This window comes from Myxocyprinus asiaticus, chromosome 24, assembly GCF_019703515.2.
Source record: "Myxocyprinus asiaticus isolate MX2 ecotype Aquarium Trade chromosome 24, UBuf_Myxa_2, whole genome shotgun sequence".
NCBI lineage: Eukaryota > Metazoa > Chordata > Actinopteri > Cypriniformes > Catostomidae > Myxocyprinus > Myxocyprinus asiaticus.
Window position 1 is genome coordinate 15,054,462 of NC_059367.1, and position 19,722 is coordinate 15,074,183.

General features: G+C 37.5%; 1 protein-coding gene across 2 annotated transcripts in view; it reads right to left on the reverse strand.

The window, feature by feature from the left end:
• The window catches only part of LOC127415235 (semaphorin-6B-like), a 195,040-nt gene extending 183,567 nt beyond the window's left edge, over window positions 1-11,473 (reverse strand). For both annotated transcript variants that reach the window (XM_051653897.1, XM_051653896.1), the window contains exon 1: window positions 10,701-11,473. The gene's annotated coding sequence lies outside the window, so the exon portion shown is untranslated. The remainder of the gene's footprint in view (window positions 1-10,700) is intronic.
• Window positions 11,474-19,722: the final 8,249 nt, after the last annotated feature.

Genomic DNA, 19,722 nt, shown 5'->3' on the forward strand with positions numbered 1-19,722 from the left:
CCCATGGAAGGAAGAAAGTGATATGGTTTGGAAGAAGTTGAGTAAATGGCAAAATTCTCATTTTTTGGGAACTATCCCTTTAATAATGAAATAGTTGTGCAGTGACCAGCAGCTACGCAACACTGACGCAGCACTGTGCAAACAACTTTCCTTGCAGATTTCCAGTAGAGAGGAAGGGTGTTTTGGGTAAAATTAACTTTGTGGGTACCAACAGACAAATGTAAAATGAACATCCTCAGGTGTTTTCTGATTGTACTACAGTCGAGAGATTTGTCCTCAATGGCTGTGTGAGTGAACCACAACTTCATCTTCAACACACTCACAAACACATTCTTCCTCACCTGAGAGACAATATTCTTACACTAGCTGTAGAGCAACACCAGCCAACAACAGCAAACAACATTGTGAGGATGTGTGTGTACTTCAGTGTTTGTATGTGTAGGTGAAATAGTGGCAGACATATGCAGACATGAGGTGAGATAAAGAAAGAAAACAGATGCAGTGTGTGTTGATCTGTTCAAGGTGTGTTTGTGTGTGTGGGTGACAGTTCCATCCCATCTCTTTCTTCTCTGATTGGCAGTGTTTTTTCCAGTTCCTCGGTGGGGCCTCTCGTTAGTATCTCCCCTCGTTAACAAATCTTTCTGTGAGCGCTGAAGCCACAATGTGAGAGAGATGTGATTGGGCCCCAGAGAACGAGCAAAGGCAGCAGTGAAACACATTCACACACATACAAACTCTCACTCTATTTTTTTTCGATTTCTCTTTTTCTTACTCTCACACATCCCCTCTGTCTGTCTCTCTCTCTCACACACACACTATCTCTGTTTATTCACGCCCAGGCAGACTAACAAACTCCTGTCGCCTACCATCTTTTCTCATCACATCATTCTCAGAGCCGAAGCCCTGAAATCGTATTCAGCATCTCCTTTCACAGCACTCTGTCTTCTGAAAGCATCAGAGTCACACAAAACTCTTTCTCTCTGATATTGTGCCCGCTCTCTACGTATTGAGCCAGTATTTATGAAGCTTACCTAACCAAGACTTTATCAGCTTAGACGAGCTGCACATTTACATTTTAAATGTTGTCTTATAACAGAAGAGGAGAGGAACATTTTAAATAAAACAAAAGGAAAAAAGTAAAATAAAGGAAAGGAATAGGAAATGGAAAAGAGAAACTAAAAGAAATGTTAAAATAAATGAAAAGAAAAGGTAAGGGAAAAAATTAAGTGGAAAGTAAACGAAAAAATAAAAGGAAAAGGGACAGGACAGCACAGGAAAGGGGAAAGGAAGAGGAAAGGAAAGAGAAATGGAAAAGGTAAGGCGAGACAAGGCAAGACTGTTAAGTAATATTAGTCAGAGGAACTGCATCTACTCACCTCATTGTGGGATTTTTTGGGATACATTTTGAACTCACTTGTTTGGCTGGGTATGAAAGATGTGGCTGATCTGAAACATTAAGGCCGGGCGATATGACAATATCTATCGTGGTGTTGATATAAAGTGTCAATCGACAGAGATTCTGCTATATCGAGTATTAGTAAATATCCATGTTTGCGGCATGTATATATATATATATATATATATATATCAGTGGACAGGGCTTCACCTGAAACAGAGAATTTAAGAGACCTGGATAGTGTTTTTCCAACATTGAAAATGATTACAGCCCAACATTCAAACCACCACTCACCAGGAAAACAGCTACAACATATGCGCCAAAATAAAGGGTTTTTAAACTACACATCATCACCCTTATAAAATTCCATTTGAATGATGTTAGATTTTAAGAAACAAACAGGCCATGTTTCCCCTTCAGATATTCATACAGTTGTGTTCAAATAAATAGCAGTGCATAAATAAAAGTGAATAAAGTGCAAATATTTTTAATAGCTTTTATTTCCATATTTCAAATGTAGTGGAAACATTACACATTCAATTCCAAATCAAAGCATTAACAAATTTTATCAAGTCTGCGTTATTCTTTTACAGAAAGCAAAGGAATATTAATCTGTTAAAAAAAAAAAAAAGAATAGCAGTGTCGACAATTTTCTCTTCAAACTCAATATTTAGTTGCATAACCATTGTTTTTGATAACTGCTAAGCATCTGCGCTGCATCGAGTCAACCAACTTCTGACACCTAGAAAAAGGTATTTCAGCCCAGGATGAACGAACTACATTCCACAGTTCCTGTGAATTTTTGGGTTTTGCTTCAGAAATTGCATTTTTAATGTCACCTCACAAGTTTTCAATGGGGTTGAGGTCAGGGGATTGAGCTGGCAACTCCATTACCTCAATCCTTTTTGTCTGGAACCAAGATGTTGCTCGCTTACTCGTGTGTTTGGGGTCGTTGTCTTGTTGAAACACCCATTTCAGGGGCATTTCCTCTTCGGCATAGGGCAACATAATCTCTTCAAGTATTCTGATGTATTCAAACTGATCCATGATCCCTGGTATATGATAAATAGGCCCAACACCGTAGTATGAAAAACATCCCCATACCATGATTTTTGCGGCACCATGCTTCACTGTCTTCACAGTGTACTGTGGCTTGAATTCAGTACCCGGGGGTTGCCTGACGTACTGTTGATTACCACTAAACCCGAAAAGAACAATTTTACTCTCATCAGTCCACAGAATGTTACGCCATTATCTCTTTGGGCCAATCGATGTGTAACTTGGCATATTTTAACCGATTCTGCACATGCCATTTTTTCAACAATGGTGCTTTATGGGGGCTTCTTGCTGATAGCTTAGCTTCGATCAAATGTCTTCTGACTGTAACAGTACTTACAGGTAATTTTAGATCATCTTTGGTCTTTCTGGAGGTGATGATTGGCTGAATCTTTGCCATTTATTCTTCGATCCGTTTTAACAGTAGTTGCTCGTTTTCTTCCACGTGTTTCGGGTTTTTGTTGCCATTTTAAAGCATTTGAGATCATTTTAGCTGAGCATCCTATAATTTGCTGCACTTCTTTAGACGTTTCCCCTCTCCAGTCAACTTTTGAATCAAATTATATTGTTCCTCCGAACAATGTTTGGAATGGCCTATTTTATTTAGCAATTCAGAAGGAAATATATTTTATAACCATGTGTGAAACATTTGCCTCCCTTCTTCCTTAATAAAGGACAATTAATGACACCTGTTATTTTCACAGAATGAATGAATTCTCTAATTAAAGTCCACACTGCTATTATTTTGAACACACCCCTTTCAATGAATGAGTCAATTACTCAGAACAAGCAGCATGCATGTCATGACAGTTGGGTCTGTTGTTTTTCTATCACACTACTACATCTACAAGTAAATTATTTGCAATGCAGAAATATTACTACTACAAATAACAGTGGTTCATCAGGTTACTGATGTTGTACTGCTATTTTTTTTTTAACACAACTGTATATTATCTACACTGTAAAACATGATAGCCCCATTAAGTTATGTTAACTTATTTCTTATGTTTAACTCCAATTAACTCATGTCTGTAAGTTATACATTGAAAAATGGGAAGGGGGAGGATGGGTGATACTGAGCGGGAAATACAGAGAAGTTGCCGCCTTTGAGCGAGCTGGAGTAGCTGAATTTCTGTTGAGTAACACAAAGGTGGCGAGTTTGTATTTTTTAATTTGTGTTGATAAAATGTAATAATGTTGCCACTTTCTTGCGTGTTCAGCACATTGACCATGCTCTGCGAATGTGACTGCACCAGTTCCGTAAAACATTGGAGAAACCTAGATATTATTTTGATGAAATGGATGTTTTTGCAACCAGTCTTTATTAGAACCTGTTGTACTACTAGGAATGAATTCCCAAGCCAGTGTTAAAGCTTGTGTAACATTGTTCTTGTTAAAATACATTTTATATTTTTGAGCAGATAAGTTTTAAGTTCATTCAGTGAAAATAAGGAAACTGGCAAACTTGCCATTATTAGTCAAGATGAGAAATAAATTTAAGAAGCAATTTAAAAACATTAGTGCTCTTAACTTAAAATGGCAATTGATATGAATATAGTTTAAGTTATCTTAACTTGAAAGTGTGAGTTGAAATAGTGAGGAATTGTATGTTTATTTGACAAGTGAGTTTTCTTGAACTGATAATGTAACATAGGAAGTTGTTTTAACTCAAGAGTACCAAGTTGAAACAACAAATGATCATTAGTTAAACAACTTAACAACGTAACTATTTTAGTTAAAACAAAGGTTTTCTTTAAGTGGAGTTTACTCGCATTTTTAAGGCAGCAAACTTGAAATGTTTTACAGTGTACAGAGGTGACTTAAATAATTAAAAGTCTGTGAGTGTTTATTTTCATTGGATTTTTATTTTTATTTTATTTTTTTCACTGATGCATTATTTTCTTTGTTGCATTGCTTTGAGAAGATGTTGAGTTTCTTGAATAAAGTTTATAATGACAATTATATCTGTGAGCAACATAGACTGAAATGTGGCATGATGTGACATTTATTATTATGGTAAGGTTGATTTAAAGTTGTGTATTTTATATTTTTTATTTATTTATTTTACTTTGACTGTCAAGATCCACATAAATAGACAATTATAAAAAAAAGTGTAAGTAGTTTTCATGTATAAAGTATTTAATTCATTGACTGGAGTATCTAAAAATAGAAATGACTAAATTGTTATTTAATATATAAAGCGATTTTTTTTTCCAGAAACAATTACTATATCGTGATATCCTTATTGTGATATACAATTATTATTTAGAATATGGTCAAATCGCCCACCCCTTGAAAACATACAATAAAAATAAAAAAGTGGAAGAGACAGGAAAAGGAGTTGGAGATGAAAGGAATGGGATGACAGTTTGAGAGAGAGGCTGGGTGTGTTATTAAAAAGCAGGAAAAGGGGTTTTCACTGAGGGGAACTTGAAGAGCTTTATTACATTTTAATGGGAGGAGCAGTGACCTTTAGCACCACCTTATGGCAGGTCAGTGGAGGGGTTAACCTCCAAGGGCAAGAGGATCATGGGAAATGAGGTTTTGAGGGGTCACTGCTTAATGCGTTTACAGCTCTGAAGTCAGTCAATGACTTCACAGGCAGTGTCTTGTGTATGAAGGTACCTTGTAAGGACAGTGGTTTCAGACAGGCTTCCAAGACACCATAATGTCATGTCTAATGATCTAAAACAAATTCAAGCAAGTCTTGGAGGTAACCAAGCACATTTTTAGTGAATAAAATGCTTGTTTCTCAGCAGACATAACTTTAAAAAAAAATAATAATAATTTTACTCCTTCAGTTAGCATTTTTATTCTTTCCACCAACTGCCAAACCACACACACAGGATTGCAGGATATCATAGATTTTTAAAAAAAGGATGCATCTATGCTGCCTTTAAAAACCGACCAGATGAAGGCATATTAGTAGACAAGATGTTACACAAATATTGGATTTAGACATGCCTTGTTGCCTTTCTACCTCAATAAAGCATTTTTCAGCTTTCGGACACAGCCCTCAACTTGCTGGCTCCATGTGGCCCAGCATGCTCCTCAACTCTCCCTTTCACCTTCTCTTTCAGCAAGCTCCACATGCTAAGCGAGAACATTGTTCCGGTCAATTTGTTCCTTTCAGAGTCCCAGTGGGCAGTGTCCTTTAGCCTGACAGCACATTGAGAGAAAGCACTCTGTCTGGGAGGGTCTGACATCAAGACAAGAGAGACAGAGTGAAGGAGAGAGACAGAAAGAGGTAGGAAGAGAGCAAAGGGATGAGATAGAAAGGTTGAGCACTGTGCCAAAAAAGGAGGGACAGGGAAAGGGACGGTTTGATATATGGAGCAACTGAGGGCTGACAAAAAGAATGACTAAGGAAAAAAAGAGAAAGGAAAAGAAACCGGATGACAGTAAAAGACAGATAAAGAGAGCTAGAAGGACAGAAATGTCAGGGAGGGAGTTAAATGAATAGTTCACCCTAAAAAAAAAAAAAGGACATTCTTTTACTCACCCTCATGTCATTCCAAAACTGTATCACTTTTCTTTAGTTTAGCTAAATGTCCAATCAGCACTCTTCAATACAATGAAAGTGGATGGGGACCAGGGGCTGTCAAGCAATGCAACCTAAAAGCATCATAAAAGTAGTCCATATAATTTTTGCTCTTTATTCCAAATCTTCTAAAGCCATATAGATTTTCCGATGCATCGCGATCTTCATTTGAACGACCTCGATAACGATTCTTAAATCCCAAGATCGATCTACAAAATGAGAGGAAATCACTCGCATTTGCAACCAAATTTGCAACTGGCTGGTAAATGTTTACATTTCACTCATCAGTGATTGTGTAGTGAAGCGGTGGAGTATTCAGTAGTGAGATCCTTTCACTGCATGTAGAGAGTAAACGTTGTTCTGTGTATGTGTGTCCAAAGACGAGATCCACACGACCCATTTGTCATTGACAACAAAACATCAAAACATAAACATTTAATTCTAATCACGCATAGCACAGATGAGATAAAGCCATTCGGGTTCTCTCTCGTTAGCATGTGTTCATCTACAGACACTCTTTACAGAAATGCTGGTTTTGTTAAAGAGTATGTAAATACTTATAAATAGTAAAATATTATGCAATTAAACAAAAATCATGTAACAATTTATGAAAAATTATATCTAATTTATTGAATGAATACATGTATTTGTTCATTTTTAAAAAGCCAAAATGTGAACAAAATGATGAAAAACTAAAAATATAATCAGCAAAATTTATATTTTCATACTGTACCTAGTTAAAAGGTCCCATGTATAATTAACACATTAGCTGTTAAAGAACTTCTTTCATATGTAAGCAAAAGGGACATTAAAACTAAAATATACCCTAATTAATCTATATCGAACTGGAATTGAATCGGGAAATCTGTATCAATACCCTGCCCTACATGCAACAGCTTTTTGTGAGAAATTGGCCAAATTTGAAGTCGTTATTCACTGAAAATCTTGCTAAACAGCTGCATGATCACCATTCACTTTCACTGCATAAAAAAGCAGCTTGGACATTCTGCCATAAATCCCTTTTAACATTTCACCAAAGAAAGAAAGTCATAAGGGTTTCAAAGGCTTTTTTGAAACTGAGTAAATGACAATAGATCTGTCATTTTGGGTGAACTATTCCTTTAAGAGGTGGTCCCTCTGGCCACAGTTAAGATGGGCACAGATGAGCAGACCCACCTCTGATAGGGTCCAAAGGGGCACAGGGCTGAGCCAGGCGCAGGTGATGCAAAAACCCTGACGGTGACTGTAAGCGTGTTTGTGTGTGTTAGCGCGTGTGCCCGCAGCACCTGTTCCCTCAGCACAGTGGCCTCAACACTTGCACTGCGGGCTGAAGTGCGGCTGTTAGGGGAAAAGTGTGCACTCAAACAGGGTACCCATTCAAAAAACTTGGAAGGAATCTTTCCCTTCATCCCCCTCTTCTAATCCCCCCAAATCGTATTTTAGAATATCCTTCGAATTAGTTCCCAATAAAATCAGTGGGAGGTTTTTTTCGAGCTCGGTACATGTTGGAAAAGTTGCACACCTCAACATTAAGTAAGGCTGGTAATAAAACAGCCCTTTGCTTGCTGTGGATTAGAATGGCTCCACTGAACAGTGTGTTAAAATGTGAAGTGAATTAAAGACATACAAAAACCAGCCAAAATGACAGTTGAAAATGGAAACAGACAAATAAATACGGAGCAACTGACAGCTTCATTCCTTGCTTTTATAAGAACAAACCATACACTGCAACGAATAGAAATCAAGAGGAAACACTAAAACTATTCCGAGTGGTACACTTCCTGTGCACTTCACACATTGTGTGCTGTGGTGCTAAAGATAATTCAGTGTGTAATGAGTGGTTTTGTATGTGTGCTCGGAGGTCAATGGCACGATCAGACAAATGCCACCCTCAGTCATGAATCATGGGCCTCAGGGACTGCTGGAATGAGAAAACGTAAAACATTTAAACTGGACTCAAACCAAACAAAGAAGATGAATGATTATAGCCAAATTCATAATACTAAAACTAACAGCTCTAATGACTGCTACAGGAGCTTGAGACGGTTAGTCATATACAGGGTTTTCAACCAGGGATCCATGAAGGGGGTCTGTGAACTGATGTAAAACAAATATAAACTTATTTTAAAAATTTGGTTTATTTCAAAATGTATTTCTAAGTGTAGTTAATTTGTTGTAAAGCTTTGTTTTATATCATTTTTGGCTGATATGGTAAAACCATCATTAAACAAATGTAAAAACAAATGCAAATGTAAATCTATCAGACGATATGGTGACACAATAAACATTGGACATGGCAAAGCATGTAAAGGTAGACTGAAAAACTAGGTTGACTCTTGTTTATCATTATGCAATAATGTTTGTTAATGTTATTACTGAAAGTTAATATACAGGGTTGCAAAAAAAATAAAAAAAATCTAGCATTTATTAAAGGGATAGTTAACCCAAAAATGTAAATACTCTCATAATTTACTCACTCTTGCCATCCCAGATGTGTATGACTTTCTTTCTACTGCTGAACACAAACAAAGATGTTTAGAAGAATATCTCAGCTCTGTAGCTCCATACAATGCAAGTGAATTGTGACCAAAACTTTGAAGCTCCAAAAAGCCAAAAAGGCATCATAAAGGTAATTCATATGACTCCAGTGGTTTAATACATGTCTTCTGAAGCGAGCCAATCGGTTTTGAATGAGAACAAACCAAAATGTAACTCCTTATTTACTATACATCTTGCCAGTGGAGTCTCTAGGCAAGATCATGACTTCAACTACGATTACACTACTTAGTGTCATCTAGTTCTCTGCACATGCGTCCAGCACTAGGAAGTCATATCGAGCTTGAAATCATGACTGAGTAATCCATGCAACTCCAGTGGTTTAATTCATATCTTCTGAAAAGATCCAATTGGTTTTGGATGAGAACAGACCAAAATGTAACTCCTTTTTCACAATAAATCTTGACATTAGCAGTCTCCTTGGCGATCATGAGTTCAAGCTCGACGGCAATTCCTAGAGCTTGACGCGTGTGCACAATGCTAGATGGAGCTAAGAAGTGTAATCGGGCTTGAAATCATGATCATGCCTAGAGACTCCACTGGTCAGATGTATAGCAAAAAAGGAGTTACATTTTGGTCTGTTCTCATCCAAAACCAATTGGATCTCTTCAGAAGATATGGATTAAACCACTGGAGTTGCATGGATTACTTTTATGCTGCCTTTGTGTGCTTTTTGGAGCTTCAAAGTTTTGGTCACCATTCACTTGCATTGTATGGAGCTACAGAGCTGAGATAGTCTTCTAAAATCTTAGAAGTCATACACATCTGGGATGGAGTAAATGATGAGAGAATTAAACATTTTGGGTGAACTATCCCTCTAAGGAGTCCTTGTGTTGGCTGAAAGTCTCTGGATCAGAAAAGGTCAACAGACCCTGATGTACACTGAAGGAAAGATTGCTCCTCAAAGACAAAAAGACAGTTTTTGCATCTAGGGATTTTTGTCCAGTAAGCCTGTGTCACAAGAGGAGACAGCAGATGGCTACACTACCCAGTCCATATCTTACCTTTCCTTCACTAAAGGACACAGTCTCCACTGGCAGACCCTATTTTCACCTCCTTTCTCATCTCTCCTCTCTCCCGGGTTCTCTTTTAAAATGCTCTCACCCTTAGAGACTCACTTTTTTCACTCTTTCCACTCCACAAACCTTGAAGGATAACAAAAGGCAGCTCAATGGCTATTTGAATTTGAAACAGGGAGACAACGACAAAACATGTCTCAAAGTAAGGCAGAGAGAACCCATTGCTCCACAGCCAGACATTCTTACAATCCACCCTCATGTTAAGAAATAAAAAAAACAAAAAACAAATCTGATACACCACAAACAACTTAGTGTGGTGTAATATGAACATCTGCTGAATGTGTGTGAGACTGTGAATGTGTGTACACTCAAAAACCTGAATAATATGATACACAAAGCAAAACAAACAAAAACCACCAACCGTTCTAAACTTGTAAACTCTCTCTGTCCAACAAAGTAGCACCTCCAATGTCAGTTCATGAGAAACAGAGTGAATGAGGAAAGAAAAAAGACAGCTAGATCCATTAAACAGGTCTTAAAATATGTAGTAGACATGATAGCCAGACTCTTCATAACAATAATAATAAACAGTGATAGAGAAACAAAAAGAAGGCAATGCAATTTAGCAGATGCGACTGGTTAAATAATAAAAATAGATAAATACCGTACAACTAAATCTAATATAAAAAAATGAAAAATCAAATACTGCAGGGAAAGTGATATTATTAATATTTTCTAAGAGGCACATGAGCAAGTCTAACTAAATGTGATCAATGGGGAAATCTATAATTCTAATAGCAGAGACCTGTATTGCTTTAACACAACCTGAATTTTGCAAAAGTCAACCAGACGAACAACAGCTCTATAAATTGCGTCAAAATAAAGCAATGTACTTTTATTTCATGACATATGCGGTATCTCTCAATTAATAGCCAATTATAACATGCATCTACAATAAATACAATTAATAGACTAATATAGCCTGGTTTGTGTTGAAACGGCAGAAACGCCGAATTCAGGGCGCGTAGAGAGCCAAAACCCATCGGCGCAACATAGTGCGATGGAGAGGAAAAGCCCGTGACTACTCGGACCCCGAACAGGACCTTATCATTTGACAAACCCGCACACTTACCGATAACAGTCGTGGGGAAAAGGTGCGTCCGATTCTTTGTCAATGACTCGCCACCACGGGACAATAATCCAGAATGACTGAGAGGAGAGGAGGGGTCCGTTAGAAATCTACTCCTTTCTTTCGCACCTGTCTCCGTGCAGACCCGATCCCTGATCTGACATCCTTAAGACAACTGCGTTGCTGCTTGTATGTCCAAACCCCCGAGAACTAACCCCCACCCAACAACGTACACAACGGCACCTGTCCCCAGGAAAAAAACACCACGCCACAAAGCTCGTTTATGCTGCTCCTGAACAAATGGCATTCCCGATGGCTTGGTCCTGCAGCCGTACAATTCCCCTTCAGACAGCCATTCAGAATTCAAAGAGACATTTGGAATAAGCTGCCTTATGTTTAGCAAATGATGGCAAAAACAGCAAGCTCAACCAGCTGTGCCTTATGAAAATGTGTCTGTATGGAAGGAAAACACTTGCCTTATCAGTCACCTCTTGCTACAATAGTTATTCTGTGCTGTGCTAGAAGTAGCTGCGCCGATAGAATGTATTCGGTCCTGAGCGCGTGGACAAAAAGGCTTGTTCATTGGTTTGGTACGCGCGCGGCGCTTCTTCCGACAATTTGAGTCCCATGCAGTCTCTCTGGAATCAGCTAAGAAGAAACTCCCATTGTCTGGTAGAAATTTAATATTTCCTGCAATCCCCGGCATGTAGCCCTACGGCGTTTGGTGAAAAAGACAGAAAGATCAATGGTTTGGGATCTCAGCGCTGCTCCAAGTCTCTGTCACCCACAGCTACTGAAAAACGCAAGTCTATGTTAAAACCTGACGCAGAACAGAGTAGCGGACTGGAGCGGAATTAATTTGTCGTTAATCATTTTGGGTTAATGAAAAAAAAAATAATTAAGACTTGTTTGATGGGATTAGTCCTCGTACGGAAGTGGAAATATAAGTGAAATCGAATTTGCAAACTGACACAGGGAGCTTAATAAACATTAAAATAATACACTTCCAACGCAGTGACTCTCAAGATGATGCTTTGGTTTATAATATGTGGGCTATATGAGGACCTCGAGACAACAGAGTCTCTAAATGAATGTCAAAACGCGAGCGAATACATCTGTTGCGATTAAAACAGACTATAGGAACACTAGGCTACAGCATTTTATATTCCTTTCGTGGCTAAATGAGCTCATCTGGATGCATATTTTGTAACATTTAAATTCAGTTTGTTTGGTTTTTGTTGTAGCTGGCCTATCTAAAGAACTGCTTGTGAACAACTCTATTAAAGCATCTTTAAAAAATCGAATACACGTGATAGAGGGGAGACTTGTGATGTACTAATAATAACAATCTCCTCCGCCTGTCTCTTCTTTTCCTCATTCCTCTATCTCAGATCATACTCTTCCGAGTTATCTCGAAGATCCAGACAACTACTGATGACTACACTCAGTGGTTGGTGACCTCATAATTTAAAACTGAAGATGACTCGGGCAGGAACTTGGATGACAATAAGACTGACAGTATCAGGCAGACAGGCACACCTGAAAATGTCCCTCTAAATGAACTCATAAGCAAAAAAGAATTTACTTACTGTGACTACACTAATTATGTTTATACACTGAAAAGGAAATATCTAGGTGTGTGCGCCACAAGTGCTGGAGCAACCTTTCTGGACACGCGCCCCCCTCCGTTTGTCTATGCGCTCGCGCCCCCACATCAACCCAAAATGAATTGAGAAAGAAATGCGTGTTAACACATTTAATATACGACTTGACATTATATTCCAATCATATAAATAATGTTATGCACCCTATACACATACGATACATAAAATATAGGCTATATATACCTCCGTTTACCGTATTCCGCTCATGTCAGTCCGTCGTTCAATACCTGACACTAGTCGTAAATCATCTTCCACTGTCAGCTGAAGCCTACTTCCTTTTTATGTTAATTTGACTGGCTCCTTGGAAAAAGTCAATCAAGCTTGTGAACGTAGAGGTTCGTTAGTGTCTTACAGTGTTTTAAACTGTTATTTGCAAGCATACTGAAGTGATTAGTTTTTTTTTATTTTTTTTTTTTTTTAGTTTTTTTTAGCATGATGCACGTGAATACGTATCTTATGTGTTTGTCAATCTTCCGTCGTTTTTTAGTAGCGTTTACGCCTTCGGCCCGAGACAGATGGAATAGGCTCCAGCACTACCTGTGACCCATTAATAGGACAAGCGGATATAGAAGATGGATGGATAGAAGTAGCGTTTCCGTTTCGCTCGTGAACGAATGTGTTAAGGTAAAGTACATAATGTCTGAGCCACTAGCGCCACCAAACGGAATGTACCCTTTTTACACGTCCGCGTGCCTTGAAGCTAAAGTTGTCATAGTTGGCTAAACTTGAATGGTGGTGAATGGGGGACCACAGCAAATTAAATTTGTTAAATTTGATGTAAAAATCAAAAGAAAAAATCTACGATTATGCTTTCACAGCTTTGTAAAAGAAGATAAAAATAAAGGCCTACAAGTGCTGGATAACATCAGTAAGAAGAGAGAAACAAGCCAAATTTTCTATCACTTCCTCAGGCAGCTGTGTTAGAAGCCTCATGGCAGCTATGTTAACTGATTTTTTAAAAAAACGTATTTCAGGGTAATATAATACAAAGTACAATGTTATAAATGTACACTAAATATTTGTAAAATTGGAAACAAATAAAGTTTGCTACATTTACATTGTTAAAGGAGGAGGAGACATGTCATAACAGGTCTGTTAAAAGGGTTCGCTGCAAAAATAAACATTGTTTTCAAAACAGATTTTTTGAAAACGCCCTCCATCTGCCATTGGTCAAACAAAGATATAGTCCCGCCCCCAACTCACGCCATTGGTTGAGTGATATTGTTGGGGCGGGTCTAAGCAGGTCCCTCAAAACAAACAGTGCAATTTTCATAGCGCAACAGAAACACACTGTGTACAGTTTTCGAGAAAATTAACCTACGAATGGATTACTAATAGTTCTCTTTGCATATTTAGCTGGGATAGGAGAAAGTATTTTAACATTAAAAGTTAAATACTACAGCTTTAAGTGAAACGATTCAGTTGAATCAATGATTATAAGACTCACTCATAACACATTAAATATGCTCATTTGTCGCCACCTACTGGATGTAATCTGCAGAAATGGCGACTGAATGAACATTTTGAATCAGTTATGAAAAGGCTCAAGTTTTGGTGAAAAGATTTAAAAGGCTCAAGTCACTGGGATGAATCAAATCCTCCACGACCCCACCACTATCCAGCCTTTTTTTCTAAACGCAAAAGCGTTCCACGATTCACAACGGGAGCCTGTTTTCGTTTTCTAGTCTCTAGTGTTTTCACTCGCATCAGCTTATTGTTTAAGCGGATAATGTGATGTGTGGCTTATTAAGCTTCCAAATAAAATAACGTGGCTCAATAGTGCCGAGACTTTACAGAGTCGTGAAGACCATCTTTTGACAGTGACTCACCCGAGTGGGTAGATGACATGAAGCAATGGCCTGAGGTTACGTTGATACCATTAACTACATCTAGTTGTTAATTCACTCCTCCAGTTCTGTCCCCACTTGCTCTCTGCGGTCAATGAACGAGCGCCGCCTGGTGGTCCCATAGCAAAGAGGCACCAGGCCCATCCTTAGGGCAGTACAACTGGTGCGATTGCTATCGAGGGTAAATGCCCTGGGCCCCGCCCTTTGCTAAGGACGGCCATGAGAGGCACAAAGTCCATTTCACAATAATTTCTTTCTCTTTATGATCTGCTGAAACCATCTCAGCATTCAACAAACAACTGAAAACACATCTATTCTGTGAGCACTTACTATTTAATAATAATAATAATAAAAAAGTTTAAAAAAAAACCTTGCCTGTCTCTTTCTTCTGCTCTAACTTTTATACTACTCCAGCTACTCTGAGGATTTGGCAGTGCGATACTGCAGATATTGTTGACTTTTGTATGACAAATTGCTTGCTATTGCTAAGTTCCTCATTTGTAAGTCACTTTGGATAAAAGCATCTGCTAAATGACTAAATGTAAATAACACTTAAAACGGTTGTTGTACTCCATGGATCGCTCGTTTCAGTTGTTTTTACGTTGCTTCTTACAGAGACAGGAACCAGAAAACAGTCCAGCAGCAATCAGAATCATCGTGGCACCGCCTAGTGATTGGTCAGGAAAACTGTGGGAAAAACACTGTAATCGTGCACCCCCACAGCTTGAAACCCCCTGTTTTAAAGTAATTAAAAGCATAAAGTCATTGTGAGAATTCAGGTTCTTGCACATGAAGTCAATTTTTCTCATGATTAGCCACAGTTGCAATTGGGGTAATTGAGTTGGCTGAGCCCCAATAGTTTACAATTACCTAGTAATATTCTCCTTAAAGTGATCTTTAAAAAAAAAGTATCAAATTAGGCCAAAGAAACTTTGAGGTAAATTTTGCAGAAAGATCTTGCTTTGTTCATTTCCCCACATTTGATCTGAAGTCAAGCTCTCGCAAGAGAGCAATACGGAACTGACAACAAATAAATAAACAAAAAAGCAGCACAGTTTTGTACTTCCTGGCTTTCATCCCACACTCCTGCTCTGAAATGGAGCATTTGCTTCAAACCCGGGCCATGAAACTGTGTTGGGAACACGAAACGAGGCAGTTTATCAGAGACAAAGAACAGAGAAGCATTTTTTTGAGTTCTCATTCCCGCTAGAGAAGCAACCAAAGATCACCCTTAATCCTTGTTCAGAACGCTTACTCTGAAAATGTTCCTGTCTTGTGCTCCAGGCCCAACACTGTTTGCCAGGTGTGGATGTTGGTGAGCTTGTGATTGGGCAAGATATGAACAGTGAGGTAACTATTACTCCTCAACATGAGGTGAAACGTGATATCTCTGGGTAATGACATATATCATAGCTCAAGGGCTACATTGCTTGTGATTAAGCTCAATTGAATTATGTACAGTCACAAGCCAACCATCATGTCTCCATTTCCTTGTGATTTGATTGCAGGTCCTGATAGCTGTCAGCAAATAACTGAGTGTTTACTCTGTGTTCATATCCATTATTTGAGATATCAGACTTTTTAATGGGATGGGATACTTCAGTTTCGCCGCATTGCGTCGAGTACACTGGTTTTACAGTAGCTCAGCTTTTGTTCCTGCATTTACAAGATTTCACTCCATAATTCCATATCCTAAAACACAGTATAGATCATTGTGATGGTTCTATACCAAACAGCCTAATGGCCTAAACATCCTCAATCCTATAGATATCTAGAAGCTGCTATCCACTTAGTCGAAGTTCTGATCTGTTGGCAGTCAAGCCCTATTTGTTCAGTGTTTTTCACCATGAATAATCCAAGCAACAAGTGCAAATCACAACAATACGTTACAATCCCCTGGTGAGTTTTTGTCAGCCACCCAAAATTGAACCATTTTCTTTACTGTTTTTGCAATAATCGTAAGCATATGTCCAAATCCAATCAACAACCATTATTACTCGCGTCTCAATAAACATACTCTCCATGGAGCATTGAGTCAACGTTCCTGAATGCAAATGCAATTACAGGTCATTTGAACTTGGTAGACATCCAGTGCTGATAAAAAACAGAGCTGGTTTGGACCAGTCAAACAATCCATTGTGCTATTATGCTGAGAGGGGGAGATTGTCATGGTAGCCAACAATCAAGCTGAATGTGGGTAGTTGACAAATAACATGTCCATGAAGATTGCTGGTTAAAGTCGATATGTATAGGGATATGCGGGGAAAGTGTATATTTTAGTTGCTTCAACTGGTCACCAAGATTTTCATCGCTTTTAATCAACTTTTCATTTTTTTTTTTTTTTTTAAAGTATATGTAGTCTCTTAATTAATATAAGGTCACAAAAGCTGCATGCACAATACAATAATTAGAAAAATGCTGACTAAACTTTTATATATTTTTATAGATACATGCTATTTTATGTCTTATATAAAATTTTATATATTATAAAATTAGATATGAAGTATTGCATGTCACCAAAGTTATCATTTATGGGTGGGACATGTCCCTACCACTTTTTGTCTTGGCCAATTTTGTCACTACCCCTTTTTGAAATAGCTTTCGTCAAGTGTCTAATGCAGAAGAAACTTTCTTCTTGAGCAAGATTTGTAATTTCATTTGTGTGTGTTCTAAGTGGTGATCCGGCGCTGAAATATGTTATTTTGAATGTTATGATGAGCACTCATTGCGGCTGTTATAAGTGGCAATGTTGTCACACTTCATGAAATCTCATGTCCATTATATGTTGGTGGAATATTGAAGAAATTATAGAATAAGGAGAGAAAGAAAATAGAGAGAAGTGGAAAATGAGAAGACAAAATCTGCTTCACCTCTCTTTTTCTCAGTGGTCTATGTGCCACAGTTGAAGCCCTTGTTTGGTAAGGCAGCTGTGCTCTATCATGAGGTTGTCACGGCAGTCTAACCGTGAGCAGATTAGAGATCTCACCTCACCCTGAGTGCTGAACACACTGCAGTCAGCCACTGACCCACTGGCAACCCACACCTGAAATGAGTCCAGACCAATAAACAATGGAGGCATATAACAGGGCTTGTAAGCATGTCAGGGACTTTAAAAAGCCTCTAGGAGGAAAAAGCAAGCAGAAAAGTGGACTCGCTTATTTATCTTTGACAGCATGCTGAATGATATCATACTGTTTTTTTGGCTTACTCTGTTTGAAAATACATGGTAGGTGCCTGTAGCTGTTTAAAGCTCTCATTGTGTTGCCCTGGATACAATGGTTTTAGTTTTAACCTCAATACATTTTTAGAGACGTTTGGTAAAATTCTTTTAAAAACGTCAGCTCAGGGGCAGATATCCATATCATATGCTGCCCACTCTATTGTGTGAATTCCCCAGAACAGCATAATGGATCCCAACTGTTAACTGTATACAAGACATTTCAGAGATTCCTAAGTTTTGTGCAAGACTGGAATCATTCCAAGAGACACAGGGAAAGCATTCCTGTGAATGTCATGGAATGACAATGAAATGTAAACAGCAAATTCTCTGAAGATTGATAATTCACAGCATTTGATACAGCAGGACAATGCAACCACCTGTCATTTTAGGTTTATTTAAAGCTTGTATATCTTAATTTGTAAATATATACACTCACTGAGCACTTTATTCAGAATACCTGTACACCTACTTATTCATGCAATTATATAATATGCTAATCGTGTGACAGCATTGCAATGCATAAAAGCATGCAGATACAGCTCAGGAGCTTCAGTTAATGTTCACATCAACCATCAGAATGGGGAAAAATGTGATCTCAGTGATTTCAACCGTGGCATCATTGTTGGTGCCAGATTGGCTGGTTTGAGTACTTCTGTAATTGCTGATCTCCTGGGATTTTCACACACAACAGTCTCTAGAGTTTACTCTAAGAAACAAAACATCCAGTGAGCAGCAGTTCTGCAGATGGAAAAGCCTTGTTGATAACAGAGCTCAACGGAGAATTGCCCGACTGGTTCGAGATGACATAAAGGCTATGGTAACTCAGATAACGACTCTGTACAATTGTAGTGAGCACAATAGCATCTCGGAATGCACAACACATCGAACCTTGAGGCGGATGGGCTACGACAGCAGAAGACCACGTCAAACACTATTCTATTGCTCGCTTCATATTTGAAACCCCTAAAAGGTTCTATATAGAACCCTTTTAAGGGTTCTATCAAAAGAACCTTAACATCTGGTTTTTGTTTAGTTTTTAAATTTATTTTTTTGTTTTATTAACAGAAGAACATTTAATGGATATGCAAATTGAATAATTCATATACTATATCACTAAGAAAGTGAAATAACCATATAAAAGACATTTAAGTATCATTAAGTAAAGCATTTTTAATAGTTTGTATTTACAACAACACAAGCAATAATCAACACAATACATAATGCAATAGTTATGAGAATTGACTTAATAAATCCACAGGTTTGTAATAATAAGTTAATTAGTAGTCATATTATTTATATAAAAATCATAAACATTAAATAATTTAACATTAACTATAAGTTAACATTATAACATAAGATTAATAAACAAGTATAAAACTAAGTAAAAATAAATAAAAACATATGACCAATGAAAAGCTGTTAAACAATTTTAGGATGGGCAGATAAAGAATTCTTTTGTTGCCACTGGTCTGACAAACTGAGTAAGGTCTTTTGGATACAACAAATTAAATAAAACCTCACTTCAGCCATATGAAAGATCAGGTTGAGGATTGATGCACTGATCCATGTAAGTAATAGAAACATGAAATAGCTGCTGTCATTAAGTAATTAAAAACAAAGAAATTGGTATCTCTCTAAATTGCATCTTAAAACTTACACTGTAAAAAATGTCTGTAATTTTAACGGTAAAAGACTGTAAAAATGCTATAGAAAAAAGTTAATTGATTAATGAGTATTAACTGTAAAATATACAGTAAAAAAGTAATATATTTTAAAAGACAATACAGTAGTTTTTACAATAAAATGTTGTAAAAAAAAATTAAATTTTTAGATGTAAAAAGTATGATTTTCCTGTATAATTAATGGTAAAAATTTACATTATGTTTAACAAGAGAGTACATGTACTTTTTACAGTAAATTATTGTTAAAATGACAGTAAAAACAATAATTGAGCGTTCCCACAATTCCCTGCATGACCCATCATATTTCATTATATATTATGGGAATAGTTATGTTTCTTCTTATTTTAATATCAGTTATGTACATTGGGGTGTTCTGTGTTATATTTGATGTAGTTTAGTTAATGTTTATTACATTATTTTAATTTCACATGTGTTACCCTAATGGTGTTTAGTGTTTGTGTGAGTGACACTGAGCACCGTCTCTACATGTTTATTGGTCATTGCTCCAGGAAGGGCCACTACTTGTGAACTTCATGTCATCATGTGCTTTTCTGTAATTTTTACGGTGATTAATAATACCTTACAAAGTAAAAAGCAGATTTTTACAGTTTC